The sequence below is a fragment of the Dendrobates tinctorius genome, unplaced genomic scaffold, assembly GCF_039654945.1.
Source record: "Dendrobates tinctorius isolate UK_male_01 unplaced genomic scaffold, ASM3965494v1 ptg000064l, whole genome shotgun sequence".
Taxonomy (NCBI): domain Eukaryota; kingdom Metazoa; phylum Chordata; class Amphibia; order Anura; family Dendrobatidae; genus Dendrobates; species Dendrobates tinctorius.
The window spans coordinates 10,734,272-10,750,556 of record NW_027361732.1 but is presented as its reverse complement, the minus strand read 5'-3'; positions in this window follow the sequence as shown (position 1 = coordinate 10,750,556).

Sequence of the window (16,285 nt, the reverse complement as noted above, 5' to 3'; positions counted from 1 at the left end):
GGGTAGCTCCGCCCCCGAGCCGGCTCTTTGCCCGGCGTGCCCGCCCCTTCCTTGTAGCGCCGCCTCCTAGCGCACAGCGGCGCCTGCGATCGGCGCACCCTATCTTTAGCATAGGGTGTGCAGATCGTGCGCAGGCCGTGCGCTAGTTGCGCTTTGACCTGCGCTGCGCACTTTTGACGGTGCGCCGTGCGCGCCAAAATCAAACTTTTTTTGGATTTTGGCGCGCACGGCGCACCGTCAAAAGTGCGCAGCGCAGGTCAAAGCGCAACTAGCGCACGGCCTGCGCACGATCTGCGCACCCTATGCTAAAGATAGGGTGCGCCGATCGCAGGCGCCGCTGTGCACTAGGAGGTGGCGCTACAAGGAAGGGGCGGGCACGCCGGGCAGAGAGCCGGCTCGGGGGCGGAGCTACCCCCGGCCGTGCGTGCGCTTAAAAAGCGCGAATGTGAAACCAGCCTAAGCTTGTCTTTTTTTTCCCTCCTCGGTGACCCATTCATAACAGGCGCTGCTTCCCTTCCGCGCTCTGCCATGCGCCCAAATAGTGGTTTACCCCCACATGTGGGGTATCAGCGTACTCAGGACAAATTGCACAATAACTTTTAGGGTCCTGTTACCCTTGGGAAAATAAAAATTGGGGGTGAAAAGATCATTTTTGTGGAAAAAATATGATTTTTTAATTGTACCGCTGTACGTTATAAACTTCTGTGAAGCCCTTGTGGGTTCAAAGTTCTCACCACATATCTAGATAAGTTCCTTGGGGGGTCTAGTTTCCAAAATGGGGTCACTTGTGGGGGGTTTCCACTGTTTAGGTACATCAGGGGCTCTCCAAACGTGACATGGCGTCCGATCTGAATTTCAGCCAATTTTGCATTGAAAAAGTCAAAAGGCGCTCCTTCCCTTCTGAGCTCTGCCATGCGCCGAAACAGTGGTTCCCCCCCACATATCAGGTATCAGCGTACTCAGAACAAATTGCAAAATAACTTTTGCTGTCCAATTTCTCCTGTTACCCTTGGTAAAATAAAAAAAATTGAACCTGAAGTATTTTTTTTGTGAAAAAAAGTTAGATGTTCATTTTTGTTAAATATTCAAAAAAATCCTGTGACGCACCTAAAGGGTTAATGAACTTCTTGAATGTGGTTTTGAGCATCTTAAAGGGTGCAGTTTTTAGAATGGTGTCACTTTTGGGTATTTTCTATCATATAGACCCCTCAAAGTGGCTTCAAATGTGATGTGGTCTGTAAAAATAAAATGGTGTTGCAAAAATGAGAAATCGCTGGTCAATTTTTAACCCTTATAACTTCCTAACAAAAAAAAATGTTGGTTCCAAAATTGTGCTGATGTAAAGTAAACATGTGGGAAATGTTACTTATCAAGTTTTTTGTGTGCCGTATCTCTGTGATTTAAGGGCATAAAAATTCAAAGTTGGAAAATTGTAAAATTTTCAAAATTTTTGCCAAATTTCCGTTTTTCTCACAAATAAACGCAAGTTATTTGAATGAAATTTTACTACTAACATGAAGTACAATATGTCATGAGAAAACAGTGTCAGAATCACCGGGACCCATGGAAGCATTTTAGAGTTATTACCTCATAAAGGGACAGTGGTCAGAACTGTAAAAATTGGCCCGGTCATGAACGTGCAAACCACCCTTGGGGGTGAAGGGGTTAAGATAATGGAGAGAAGGCACTTAATTTACGGGTGCGTATCGCCAGAAGCACAATCTGGGCAAAATGTATGGGGGCACTACAATATATTGGGGCTATGTACTGGATGCTGACACAATGTATGGGTATCAGGCTGGTTTCACATTAGCGCTTTTTAAGCGCACGCATGGCCGGGGGTAGCTCCGCCCCCGAGCCGGCTCTCTTCCCGGCGTGCCCGCCCCTTGCTTGTAGCGCCACCTCCTAGCGCACAGCGGCGCCTGCGATCGGCGCACCCTATCTTTAGCATAGGGTGCGCAGATCGTGCGCAGGCTGTGCGTTAGTTGCGCTTTGACCTGCGCTGCGCACTCTTGACGGTGCGCCGTGCGTGCCAAAATCAAACTTTTCGGATTTTGGCGTGCTCGGCGCACCGTCAAAAGTGCGCAGCGCAGGTCAAAGCGCAACTAGCGCACGGCCTGCGCACGATCTGCGCACCCTATGCTAAAGATAGGGTGCGCCGATCGCAGGCGCCGCTGTGCGCTAGGAGGCGGCGCTACAAGCAAGGGGCGGGCACGCCAGGCAGAGAGCCGGCTTGGGGCGGAGCTACCCCCGGCCGTGCGTGCGCTTAAAAAGCGCTAATGTGAAACCAGCCTTAGACTGGCAGATTTGCAGTTCTCCAGAAAAAAAGCCTGGCATGGATGTTATAAAATAGTCACTGCAGCTGTAGAGAGGAATTCATTGAGAGGTGCAATTTCTAAAATGTGGTCACTTTTGTTTTTTTTTAGCTGTTCTGGCACCTTTGGGACTCCTCAAATGTCACCCACAAACTATTCTAGCAAAATATGTGCTCCAAAAGCCAAATAGCGCTCCGTCCTTCTCCGCCCTGACTTTTGGCCTAACAGTACTGTTATTTCTGAGAACATATGGGGCAGCACCATGTTCGGGAGAAATAAATTGCTAGGTCTAGTTTCACTTACTAATCCTAGTGTGCCTAAGGCCAGGTTCACACTGCATTATGGCAGTCCGTTTAACTGATTGCGTTACAAAGCGGTATTAACGCGATGTAACGCATCCGTTAACACACCCATAGACTGCCATAACGTAGCGCATCACATTACAAATACATTCTTTGATGGGTCTAGTTTCCAAAATGGGGTCACTTGTGTTTTTTTTTCACTATTTAGGCACATAAGAGGCTCTCCAAACGCAACATGACTCTCGATTCCAGGCATTTTTGTGTTAAAAAAATTGCCCCTTCCCTTCTGAGATCTGCTGTGCTCCCAGGCAGTGGGTTTCCCCACATATGGGATATCAGCATACTCAGAAGAAATTGCACAACAAATTTTGTGGTACATTTTTTCCTATTACCCTTGGGAAAAAAAAACAAATTTGGGGCTAAAGTAAAATTTTTGTGAAAAAAGTGAAATGTTCATTTTTTCCTTAAACATTGCTTTAGTTCCTGTGAAGCATCTGAAGTGTTAATACATTTCTTGAATGTAGTTTTTAGTACTTTGAGGGGTTCAGTTTTTTAGAATGGTGTCATTTTTAGGCTGGGTTCACATGCAGCGGAACTCTCGCGGAAATTACCGCTAGAATTCCGGAATTCCATTCCGCGGGAAAATCGCATTTTAAATTCCCGCGATTTTCCCGCGGAAAAACTAGCATTTTGCAAGCATAATTAGCTTGCAGAATTGCTAGCGTTTTCCAAGCGATCTGGAGCATCGCTTGGAGAACTGATTGACAGGTTGGTCACACTCGTCAAACATAGTGTTTGACGAGTGTGACCAACTTTTTACTATTGAGGCCGCCTATGCGGCCTCAATAGTAAAAGATAGAATGTAAAAAATAATAATAATAAAAAAAATATATTGTTATTCTCACCTTCCGACGTCCCGCGCAGCCTTCCCGGTCCCAGTAATCCTATGCGACAATTACCGCGATGATGTCTGTTTTCGCGGGATCGCGACGTCTCGCGGTCATTCGCGATGACGTTGCGCAAATGATCGCGAGACTTTCGCGATCCCGCGAGAACGGACGTCATCTCTCGCAAAGGCTTACTGGGATCGGGAGCATGGAGAGAGGCGGGAAGGCTGCGCGGGACGTCGGAAGGTGAGAATAACAATATTTTTTATTTTAAATTCTATTTTTTACAGGGATATGGTACCCAAAGCCCGGAGGACAGTCTCCTCTCCTCCGGACCGTGGGTACCATCCGCAAATGTTCTGCTTACTTTTCGCATGGTGTGCACAGCCACATGCGGAAAGTAAGCAGAACAATGCATTCCTATGGGTGCGGGATCGTCGCAATTCCGCAAAATTAATGAGCATGCTGCGTTTTTTACCGCGAAGCGATTCCGCTGCGGTAAAAACCGCAGCATTTAGCACAGCATTGCGGAATCCCATAGGAATGCATGGGATGCTTATTTTTCGCGGCTAAAACCACCGCGGAAACGCAAAAAAAAGCCACATGTGAACTCAGCCATAAGTATCTTCTGTCATATAGACCGCCAAAGTCACTTCAAATGTGATTTGGCACCTAAAAAATGGCTTTGTAAATTTCGTTGGAAAAATGAGAAATTGCTGATCAACCTTTAACCCTTATAATGTCCTAACAAAAAAAATGTTTAGAAAGTGATTCAGATGTAAAGCTGACATTTAGGAAATGTTATTTGTTAATTATTTTGCGTAACATTACACACAGAATCAGCGGCATCCGTTGAAATGTTTCAGAGTTATTACCACATAAAGTGGCATCGGTCAGATTTAAAAAATTTGGCCTGGTCATTAAAGGGAACCTGTTACCAGTTTTGGCCAATATGAAGTAAGGCCACCACTTTCGTGGCTGATATATATATCTGCCCCACTTTTATTATATTTACCTGCTGGGCGGTCTGGTCCGAGGGGTGTCTCCAGTAGCGTAGCTACCGGGGGGGGGGCAGAGGGGGCGGTGACTCCAGGGCCCGTGCTCTGAGGGGGCTCACCTGGAGCTACGCTACTGGAACTGTATCGGCGTGCGCAGCGCACCCATACAGTTACATTCTGCAGCAGATCAGGGAGAGTCAATCTCCCTGCTCTGCCGCCTAGCCAGTATGGGCCCCTGAGCAGGTGGGGGGCCCGGTGCCAGCAGTGGCCTTATAGCACATTCTGCCTATAGAGGATGGGGGCTGCCTTATCCTACAGTCTGCCTATATGGGATGGGCAGGCTGCCTTATGCTATAGTCTGCCTATAGGAGATGGGGAGGCTGCTTTATACTACAGTCTGCCTAAAGGGGATAGGGAGGCTGCCTTATACTACAGCCTGCCTTACACTACAGTCTACCTATAGGGTGGGGGTGCTGCCTTACTGTCTACCTTTAGGGGATGGGGGGTGCTGCCTTATACTACAATCTGCCTATAGGGGATGGGGGGCTGCCTTATACTACAGTCTGCCTATAGGGGATGGGGGGGCTGCCTTATACTACAGTCTGCCTATAGGGGATGGGGAGGCTGCCTTATACTACAGTCTGCCTATAGGGGATGGGGGGCTGCCTTGTACTACAGTTTGCCTATAGGGGATGGTGAGGCTGCCTTATACTACAGTCTGCCTATAGGGGATGGGGGCTGCCTTATACTGAGTCAGCCTATAGGGTGGGGGTGTTGCCTTATATTACAGGCTGCCTATAGGGGATGGGGGGCTGCCTTATACTACAGTCTGCCTATAGGGGATGGGGGGCTGCCTTATACTACAGTCTGCCTATAGGGGATGGGGGGCTGCCTTATACTACAGTCTGCCTATAGGGGGTGCTGCCTTATATTACAGTCTGCCTATAGGGGGTTGCTGCCTGGGAGTTCTGTAGAGACTGGGAGTTCTGTGGAAACTGTTTGGGTAAGAATGCAAGGACAGAACAATGGAAAGGACACCATTATAGGCATTTACTACAGACCACTTGTGCAAGTTGAAGATATGGATGAACTCTTTATGCATCAAATGTTCTCCAAAAAATATGACATAGTTGTCATGGGAGATTTCAACTATCCAGACATTTGTTGGGAATCTCTCTCAGGCAAAACTAACAGGTCAAGAAAATTCTTATCCTCTCTTGCTGACAACTTTATCTTCCAAAAAGTAGGGGAGAAAACAAGGGGAACTGCTACCTTGGATCTAATCCTTATAAACAGGGAGGAAATGGTTGAGGAGGTAAAAGTGACTGGGACCCTAGGAGGTAGCGACCAAGCTATTTTAGAATTTTGGATAACTAGAGGAGGAAGACCTGTGAAGACTCAGACGTCAAGGTTAGATTTCAGAAAGGCAGATTTTAAGGGATTCAGAAAGAGAATTGGAGGGATCCAATGGCTGGATATCCTTAAGGACAAAAATATCCAGGAAGGATGGGAAATCTTGAAAAATGAAATTCTCAAAGCACAATTGTTAACAATTCCGAAAAGAGGGAAGAATAGGAAGTGATTAAGGAAACCAGGATGGATGAACACAGAACTTAAGCACATGCTAAAAAAGAAGAAAGAAATGTGTACAAAATGGAAAGAGGGAGGCATATCTAAAGAAGAATATAATGCTGTCTGCATAGCCTGCAGGGCACAAATCAGATTATCTAAAGCTGACAATGAATTGAGGCTTGCGAGAGATGTCAAAAGCAATAATAAAGGATTTTGGGGATATGTCAAAAGTAAAAGAAAAGTCAAAGATGCTATAGGATTCTTACAGGATGAAAATGATGAAATGGTAAGGCAGGATGTTGAGAAGGCCAAACTTTTAAATTCCTATTTTGCATCTGTTTTCTCTCAGAAAGGAAATGTAACATCAACTGTTCTTCATTGTCCTATTAAGGGAATAGAAGAATCCAGGATATCAATAAACAGAAATATAGTGAGGAAACACTTAGCTAACCTAAATGAATTCAAGTCTCCAGGTCCAGATGAATTACACCCCAGAGTACTGAAGGAGATAGCAGAAGAAATTTTTGAACCCCTCTCCATAATCTTTGAAAATTCTTGGAGAACAGGAGAAGTCTCAGAAGACTGGAGAAGAGCAAATGTTGTTCCTATCTTCAAAAAGGGGAAGAAGGTGGACCCATGCAACTATAGGCTGGTGAGTCTGACTTCTATACCAGGAAAGATCTTTGAACAAATTATTAAACAAGTATGTAAGTACCTGGATAAGAATGAAGTGATTAAACAGAGTCAGCATGGGTTTGTAACTAATAAGTCATGTCAGACTAACTTAATTTCCTTCTATGACAGAATCACTGATTGGGTGGATCAGGGAAATGCTGTAGATATAGTATATCTTGACTTCAGCAAAGCGTTTGACAAAGTATCTCACACAATCCTTATTGAAAAAATGACTAAGTATGGAATGGACAAGGCAACTGTTAGGTGGATTCAAAACTGGCTTAGTGATAGGACCCAAAGAGTGGTCATAAATGGCTGCACATCCAGTTGGAAGAATGTCTCAAGTGGGGTACCACAGGGCTCTGTCCTGGGCCCTGTATTGTTCAACATCTTTATCAACGATTTAGATGAAGGAATTGAGGGTAGACTGATTACATTTGCTGATAACACAAAGCTAGGAGGGATAGCTAATACTAGAGAAGAGAGAGAGAGGAATCAAAAAGATATAAATAAACCGGAGCAGTGGGCAGCAACTAACAGAATAGTGTTTAACAGGGAAAAATGCAAAGTACTACATCTGGGCAATAAAAATGAAAAAAGCATATACAGAATGGGAGAAATAGGGCTAAGCAACAGCACATGTGAAAAAGACTTGGGTAAACTAATAGATCACAGACTGAATATGAGTCAACAGTGTGATTCAGCAGCAAAAAAGGCAAATGCAATTCTAGGATGTATTAACAGAAGCATACAGTCTAAATCACGTGAAGTCATTATTGCCCTCTACTCCTCTTTGGTCAGACCTCATCTGGAATACTGTGTCCTGTTTTGGGCGCCACATTTTAAAAAAGACATCAACAAACTGGAGCAATTTCAGAAAAAAGCGACCAGAATGGTGATCGGTCTGTAAACCCTGTCTTATGAGGAAAGGCTGCAGGATTTGGGAATGTTTAGCTTGCAAAAGAGAAGACTGAGAGGAGACTTAATAGCTGTCTACAAATATCTCAAGTCACATTGTAGAATGATCATCTTTATTCTCATTTGCACCAGGAAAGACTAGAAGCAATGAAATGAAACTGAATGGGAGGAGACACAGATTAGATATTAGAAACAACTTTTTGATAGTTAGAGTGATCAATGAGTGGAACAGGCTGCCACGAGAGGTGGTGAGTTCTCTTTCAATAGAAGCCTTCAAACAGAGGCTGGACAGACATCTGTCTGGAATGATTTAGCGAATCCTGCTTTGAGCAGGGGGTTGGACCAGATGACCCAGGAGGTCCCTTCCAACTCTACGATTCTATGATTCTATGATTAGTCTGCTTATGGGGGGCTGCAATATACTATTGAGTCTGCTTATGGGGGCTGCATTATACTTTAGAGTCTGCCTATGGTGGCTGCATTATACTATATTGAGGACTATCTGGTGTATTATACTATATGGAGGCTATCTAAGGGGCCATCATACAGTGTGGAGATTACAGTAAGGGGGTCATCATGCAATGTGGAGATTACAGTGAGGGGGCCATCATACAGAGTTGGAGCCATCATTGGGGGATACTAGCATACTAAGGGGTCAGTATGTATACAGTGAGGGGGCATTATACTGTGTATAGGGGAGCTTTACAGGGGGGAGACTCAGGGCATTATTAAATGTAAAGTGGGCACTTATTGTTATAGGGGAACTCAGGTCACTGTGACTGTCAAACAGGGCACACAGAGGGAATTATTACATTCTAGGGGACAAAATGTGGGCACTGTTATCTAGGGCACTTGCACATGGCATTACTATAATATAGAGGGATGCTTTAGAATTTATAGGGCACACAGAACCACACAATATGTGAAGTAATAGGGACGCATACTGCAGCAACGGCTCAGCATTGGGATATCAGGTGCAGTAATAGGGAGACATACGGCAGCAGCGGCTCAGCATTGGGGTATCAGCAAGATGAAGGGTTTGTGCAGGTTGGGGATACAAGGTGATAGGGCTGTAATATGAGAAGTGAAATGTGCCTTTGTTGTATTCTCTGTAGCCGAGTCCTGGCTGGAGACGTTGTCATGTCGGTCTGGGCCAGATGGAAAAGACGTGAAAAGTGAACGATTCCATCAGAAATAACATCAGCGGTAAGTCACCAACTATAACTGTGCACTAATCACTTATATGTTTTGTAGGACTGGTATTTACCACTGACCATCTGGCGGTAATATCCATGTTGGTCTTTATATAGAGATTATTTTCAGTAACAGCGCAATCATCTCCTACATCCACTATTAAGGTGTGTCACCGAGTTGTAATCAAAGTTACCTGGTTAGGGGCCCAATCAGAAGTTTCCCCCCCCCCCTGAACCAAAACCTTAGCTATGCCTCTGGGTGTCGCTGGTCTTGGTCCGGCGCCTCCCATCTTCTTATGATCGCTATCCTCTTGCTTGCTTTGTCATCCACACAATCTCCTCGGCATCGCACTCCTGCGCAGGCGTACGTCTCTGACCTGTTGAGGGCAGAGCAAGGTACTGCAGTGTCCATGCGCCGGAGCTCTTAGACATTTCCCACGACCAGCTCTACCCTCGCCTACTGTATTATCACCCATCCCTTGTAGATTGTGAGCCCTCGCGGGCAGGGTCCTCTCTCCTCCTGTACCAGTTATGACTTGTATTGTTTAAGATTATTGTACTTGTTTTATGTATACCCTTCCTTACATGTAAAGCGCCATGGAATAAATGGCGCTATAACAATAAATAATAATAATAATAATAATAATTTCCCGGAGCCTGCCTACTACAGTACTTTGCTCTGCCCTCAACAGGACAGAGAAGTACGCCTGCGCAGGAGCGCGATGCCGAGGAAATTGTGTGGCTGACAAAGGGATGCCATAATCAGACTTACTCCAGATATCTGAATTCTTAATACATATTGCCCTTCCATCTGTGACTAAACCCTAGTTTTAATTGTGTTGTACGGATATATACCATGTATTAGTGTAAAATCTGTTCTTGTCTCAGTAATTCATTTGTAAACTATCCAGATGAAGGGGCGTTTGTGTTCTAAAAGCTTGTGAGTAGGAGGTGAAGATATCATTCCTATAATACTTTTGTCCACTTTGATACCAAAGTATTTAACATCATGTAATAAAACAAACTAATTTCATTTTTACTATATGAACTTCTTGGCTGTTTTTTTTTCCCCAAAGCATCTTTCAATCACCCTTAGGTGGCGCTATTATGATAGAATACAAACATACCAATATAGAAGACTTATCTTATGTTAATGCTACGTCACAGACACCTGCCGGTTGTGTTCTCCATGTATCACTGATTGCAGCTTTAGAGAACAGTTTGTTTGCACATTATACGCCTCCTTCATTATTGCAATTTTAGTGAATGCATCATGAAGCAGCCTCTACTACATTCCAGACGGCACGTAAGCATAACCAAACCTTTGTAAAATGGTGCGAATAAAAAAGGGTGGGTTACATAGTAACATTATAAACAGATGTTAACACACCACCTTACATATCAGATAATGGAGATATCTAATCTATGAACTGTCTGTGTGGATTACAGTACTGACCTAGTTTTACAGTTACTACTGGAAGGAAATCTCGTTTTTATGATGCGGTCATCCTTTACAGGGATATGCCTCATAAATCTAGTGGTAAAAATAACACAAAACATATATCATCTACAAGAATATCAATGCAGAAAAATGTTGCTCAAAGATTATCCAAATACTATGTACAAATGTATCAATAGAAACTACGTTATTCAGTGAAAGAAGGTTTTCCATCCCAGGGTAATCTTTCAGCAAGCAATGCAGGTTGCAGTGTATAATGTGTGTGCTACACAGTTCCAGTAGTAGTAATGTGGCCACCAGTATGTGGGTTAAAGTCATGTACCGACTAGTATTTCATCGGCTTCTCTAAACATAAATGCAAATCGGATACTTGTGATCACATGACAGCGGCATAAAGCGACTAGTAGAGGCTAATCCTTACAGTGTGCACAGTGTATTACAAACTAAAAGCTGCCCTACTAACCAAAAGTATGCCTTGAGGTGATAAACACCTCTAACCACCATCATAGACTTCTTTACTGTAAGAGCAGTGATGAGACTATGGAACTCTCCGTCTGGAGAGTTGTCATGATTAATCCATTAATAAAGATTTGTAGGGGCATGGATGCTTTTCTTTAAAGCCACATTATCACAGTTATGCTTACTAGACTACTGGAGATGAGTCACGATTTATTCTGATTACCATTTCCATAGTCAGGATGTAATACTTAGGCCGGGGTCACACTTGCAGCTGCAATGCGAGAAACTCGAGCGAGTCCCTCACATCAATACCCGGCACTGCCACCGGCACTCAGGACTGGAGTGTGTGGCTGCATGTATTTCTATGCAGCGGAACACTCTGGTCCCGAGTGCTGGTGGAAATGCCGGGTATTGATGCGAGAGACTCGTGCGAGTTTCTTGCACTGCAGTTGCAAGTGTGACCCCGGCCTTCCCCCTAATATGGGACGAGGACAATTAGCAGTGGCTTCAAATTTTCTTCTATAAATCAACCTATTTTTAACTTAAAAAGATAGAAATTCCGGTAACATGAATCTTAAAATGATGATTTATTCAATAGAAAAAAATCCCCCCCCCAAATCCATATTCAACACAAAAAAATAAGACGTGTTTCAGACAACGTCCTTAATCACAGAGCTGTAGGAGAGATCAACGCAAAAATAGGGTCTTATCCGAGAGATATGACAGGCGGTAAAATCAGATTACACTCACTTTCTAGACATATTCAAAAAGCATGTCAAGTGGAAGTTCAGCTGCAGCAGATCCACGGGTCAGCAAGTGACCATAAGACATCAAAGGATGGAAGGAAAAGTGTGTAGATGGTTTCTGCACTTGCCAACAGTTAATGAGATGTATATCCCAGGATATAAAACAAAATGGTCATTTATTCTATGCGTTTCAAAGTTCAAATGACTTCTTCATCAGGAAAGACCATGAAAAAGTCATTTGTACGGTGCTTTGAAACGTAACTATAGAATAAACCACCATTTGTTAGGGGCTGACAGAACGCACCAAATAATAACGATGGTATTGAGGTGCGTTCGCAGCCCGGGGTCCACCATGCAGAGGTGTTAACTGCTGCTCGGTAATGGCGGATGTGATATGGCAGTGTAATAAAGGGACACATGGGGTTAACCTCACCCAGTGTGTATAGAGGCGGACTCTGTTACCTCACAGAGCCGCACAACCGCCAAACAATAAATGCCGTAGCCTGTTTGTACTCACAGAGCTCGGCAGTGTGAGCGCTAGCGTATAGTCACAGGGCTCTTCCCCTGAGACACTGGGTTAGGCTTGTTTCACACTAACGTTTTATCATGCAGCACATTGTGCGCTATTGATCGCACATGCAATTGTCCCCTATCTTTAAAATGGCGGGCGCAGTGTCTAGCGATTGCACCCGTGCCTCAGCGTTTTCGTGTCCTGCGCATTTTCCAGGTGTGCGACCAGATGCGCCGGACGCTACATGTTGCATTTTTTGTTCCGACCAACATCGTTAAAAAATCGCATGTGCGCGTCTGCGCATGCAATGCACAAAAAAATAGCATTAAAGTCTATGGGGTCGCTGACGTGCGCTGTGATTTCAGAGTAAACAATGTCTAGACACTTGTTTAATCCACCCCCTAAACAAGCAACATTGTTTTAGAGGAGTGTACATAAAGGTACTGTCACACTTAGCGATGTACCAGCGATCCCGACCAGCGATATGACGCGGTCAGGATCGCTGGTACATTGCTAAGTGGTCGCTAGTGAGCTGCCACACAGGCAGATCTCATCAGCGACATCGCTGGGGACGGGGGTCGCTACTTACCTGTCACACCAGGCGATCCTGCGTCCTCCCGCCCGGCTCCACGCGTCGCTCGTCGTCACAGCAGGAAGCGCCGCAGGAAGCTGATGACGAGAAATAGTCCAGCCTGTTCTCGCGCGATCAGTGATAACCAGCGGGGGAGCGGGTCGTAGGTAAGTATCACACACAGCGATATCGCTAGCAATATCGCTATAACATCACAAGTTATAGCGATATTGCTAGCGATATCTCTTAGTGTGACAGGCCCTTAAAAGAAGGGGTCTGTAGTGCCAGACCACACTCTACAGACAGTCTGCAAGAGATAAGAAGCCCTGCAAGAGACAATACACCCACCCAGCAAGAGACAAGACTCAAGTTTGGATTACAGCTTCAGCAGCTAAAATGTGAGTATTATAAAATCTATATATGTGTGCCTCTCCTTTAAAATATATACTGTAATGTACTAACGTTTTTTTTTTTTTTTTTTTAGTCCAGCATGTCTTCTGGATCAGAATAGGCGCCATCCGAAGAAGAACTGGCCGAAGCTGACCGGGAGGTGAGGATTTTGCTGCCTTTGTGTAAGTATAGCTGCTGCCTCTACAAATGGGTAATAATTTGTGTTCTTTTACAGACCTCAGCATCAGAACCAGCAAGTGAGGCGGAACAGCGGGAGCAGCCTAGCCAAGTCACGGCGAGGAGACGCAATGTAAGTATCAAGTCTTTTAAGGGCCCTTTTTTTAAAAATATTTTTTTCTATTCCTTTTTTTCTGTCCTGTTTTTCATCTTCTATATCTTTCTTCTTTTCTGTTTCCTTTTTTTTTCAATGTGATTCTCATCAATTTCCAAGATTATAATTTTTTTTTTCTAGGTTCCACAATGGGATGAAGACATCTATCTTGACAACGAGCACCTAATCCGCCTTCTCCATGACCATGTCCCGTTGTGGGACAACCGTGACCAGCTGTACAAAGACCTTGTGGTGACCTGGCAGCTATGGAATGAGGTGGCCGCAGCGTTGATGGAGGGCTGGGACAGCACCTCTGCAGCTTCAAAAAAGCTGTTTAGTAAGTATTTCCCTGCTGTTTGATACTGCAATGACTCTTGTTCCTAAGGATACTTTTGTGTTTCCTGATAGATATATTCTATCAGGGGACATAACAGTGTTCTCAGGAACAACAGTGACTGCATTGTAGATTGTAATGTTGTGTTGATCATGTTTTCACTCTTGCTCCTGAAGGTACTGGTGTGTTTGTTGCAAGATATATTCTTGCTTCAAACACACCAGTGCTCTCTGGATCAACAGTGACTGCTTTGTGTATTGGACTGCTGTATTGATTCTGTTTTCACTCTTGCTCCTAAAGGTACTGGTGTGTTTGTTGCAAGATATATTCTTGCTTCAAACACACCAGCCAGTGCTCTCTGAATTAACAGTGACTGCTTTGTGTATTGGACTGCTGTATTGATTCTGTTTTCACTCTTGTTCCTGAAGGTACTGGTGTGTTTGCTGCAAGATATATTCTTGCTTCAAACTCACCAGTGACGTCAGGATCAGCAGAGACTGCATTGTGTATTGAATTCTTTTGTGATGCCGTATTGAATGTTTTCCACGTTTACTCAGGTGTGTGAGATGATACAGATGTTGCCATCAGTGCATTGTATAACGTTTTTTCTTTGTTTTTTCTACAGTGAACAAAGTCTGCACCTGTTGGCGCTCAATGAAGGACTGCTTCAACACTGATGTTAGTGCTGAGGGGCAGGTTCGCAGTGGTTCAGCGGCAAGGACCAGAACAAAGTACTGCTATCATCGTGAGTTGGCTTTCCTGAGACCGGTCATTGCCACTAGAGCGTAAGCATATTACTTTTTTATTATTTTTTTGAATAACCTGTGCTTTTCTATTCCACAGCTGATGCGTCTAGTAAATGCATGATAGTAATGTTTTACTTTTCTTTCCACAGCACCTGGAGCAGCACCCTGCAACGTGTCCCTGGAGCGGTCCTTCATCAATCGACCTCAGACCCGTCCCAGCCATCTGACAGCCAGGAAGCATCTTGCAGGTCAGCAACACGAACAGCTGGTGACCAGGAAGCTGGTCCATCAGGTGTTCCCCTGTCCCAGGTCTCTGCCACTGGTTATGCGGGCACTACCCGCCAGCGGCAGAGGGCCTCAGACAGGCCTGTCTTGCCCGAGTTCATGCACTTGAGCGAGGCCTTTCATGCCAGCCTCAAGTTGCTGTCCGACAGAGTGGAAAGCAGTTTTTCACTCATGGAAAGTGGTTTTACCCACATGGAACACCGCTTCCACTCTGTCGACCAGTGCCTTGACTGGCTGGAGGCCGACCTCAACAGACCAGTGCACCATTTCTTTAGTAAAATTGAACAGGGCATGGTGGAACACCTTAGTCCTGAGCAACAGCTGAATGTGTTACAGGCCTGCAACAATGCTTTCTTACAGGCTATGCAGCAGAATCAGTATGTGCAGCACTCAGTGGTGTCATTCCCACCTGTGCCACCACTGACTCACTTCACCACAGTACCGACTTCTGCTGCATACCACAGCACGGCCACCTGCATTCCTAGCCAAGCTGGACACCACTACACCACACCAATGCCGAGTGCTGCTGGACACTCCACCCCCACCACCACCATGGCAAGCTCTGCTCCTGTCTGGAGCACCACTACCGCCACCGTTCCAACATCTTGGCGCACCGCCACCGCACAATCAGCTTGGGCCACCACCTATTCTCCTGGTCGAAGCACCAACACAACATCTCCGTCTAGGAGCACCGCCACCACTCAGCATCAGCATGGGAGCACCGCCACCAATCCTCATCATAGGAGCACTGACACCACTTTGCCTCATCGGAGCACAGCCACCACTCCTCATCATCGGAGCACCACCACCACTTCACCTTCTAGGAGCACCGCCACCACTCCTCATCAGCGGAGTACCGCCACCACTTCACCTCATAGGAGCACCGCCACCACTCCTCATCATAGGAGCACCGCCACCACTTCGTCTACTAGGAGCACCGCCACAGCTTCTCCTACTAGGAGCACCAACATCACTTCTGCTCATAAGAGCACCGCCACCACTTCTCCAACAAGAAGCACCGAGAACACTTCTCCTTCTAGGAGCACCGACACCACATATTCTACTTCAAGGAGCATCGCCACCACCAAGCAGCAGAGGGGTGACCCACATTCCATCTTTTTCTCTTCACGGACACGGTCCACCATCTCCAGGTGGGGAAGCAATGTAAGGCAGTCACACGGTGGTAGTCGGTCCAGGCAGGTGATTCCTGCCCCAAAGAAGACCAAAAAACAAAAGACTTTGTTTGTCAGTCCCCCCTCTCTTTCTAATGTTTCCCAACCTGCCTCCGTTTCCATCCCTGATCTCCCTTCCCTCACTACTTTAGTCGGCCCTTCACCTAGAACCCCTTCCTCAACTTCCAGCCGTTCCTCATCTCTCCACACCCCCAAAGTATCCCACTCTTCCCCCAAACGTCCTTCAAAATAAATTAATATATTTATTTAAAAAAAATAAATAAATGTGCAATTCTGTTTTCACAAAAAACTGTTTCATTAATGTGTCTTTTGCTGCCTACACACACTGCGCCATATACACACTGTGCCGTACACTTAGCATTTTTGTCACCACATAGCTTCATTACTGCCACATGTTTCT